This window comes from Gracilinanus agilis, chromosome 2, assembly GCF_016433145.1.
Source record: "Gracilinanus agilis isolate LMUSP501 chromosome 2, AgileGrace, whole genome shotgun sequence".
In the NCBI taxonomy this organism is placed as follows: domain Eukaryota; kingdom Metazoa; phylum Chordata; class Mammalia; order Didelphimorphia; family Didelphidae; genus Gracilinanus; species Gracilinanus agilis.
Window position 1 is genome coordinate 472,610,502 of NC_058131.1, and position 1,092 is coordinate 472,611,593.

Sequence of the window (1,092 nt, forward strand, 5' to 3'; positions counted from 1 at the left end):
CCAACATTCATTACTCTCCCCTTCTTTCATTTTAGCCAATCTGCTAGATGTGAGGTGATACCTCAGAGTTGTTTTGATTTGCATTTCTCTAATTATTAGAGATTTGGAACACTTTCTCATGTGCTTATTGATACTTTTGATTTCTTTACCTGAAAATTGCCTATTCATGTCTCTTGCCCATTTATCAATTGGGGAATGGCTTGATGTTTTATACAATTGCTTTAACTCCTTGTATATTTGAGTGATTAGACCCTTGTCAGAGTTTTTCGTTATAAAGATTTTTTCCCAATTTGTTGTTTCCCTTCTGATTTTGGCTGCATTGTTTTTGTTTGTACAAAAGCTTTTTAGTTTAATATAATCAAAACCATTTATTTTACATTTTGTAATTTTCTCTAACACTTGCTTGGTTTTAAAATCTTTCCTTTCCCAGAGATCTGACAAGTATACGATTCTGTGTTCACTTAACTTATTTATAGTTCCCCTCTTTATATTCAAGTCATTCACCCATTCTGAATTTATCTTGGTGTAGGGTGTGAGATGTTGTTCTAAATCTAATCTCTCCCATATTGTTTTCCAAATTTCCCAGCAGTTTTTGTCAAATAGTGGATTCATGTCCCAAAAGTTGGGCTCTTTGGGTTTATCATACAACTTTCTTGCTGATGTCACTTACCCCAAGTCTATTCCACTGATCCTCCCTTCTGTCTCTTAGCCAGTACCATACCATTTTGATGACCGCTGCTTTATAGTACAGTTTAATATCTAGTACTGCTAGGCCCCCTTCTTTCACATTTTTTTTCATTATTTCCCTTTATATTCTTGATCTTTTGTTATTCCAAATGAAATTTGTTATAGTTTTTCCTAATTCAGTAAAAAAGTTTTTTGGTAGTTTGATAGGTATGGCGCTAAACAGGTAAATTAATTTGGGTAGAATGGTCATTTTTATTATGTTAGCTCGTCCTACCCATGAGCAATCAATGGCTTTCCAATTGTTTAGATCCAGTTTTATTTGTTTGGAAAGTGTTTTGTAGTTGTTTTCATATAATTGCTGTGTTTGTTTTGGTAGATAGATTCCTAAGTATTTTATATTGTCTA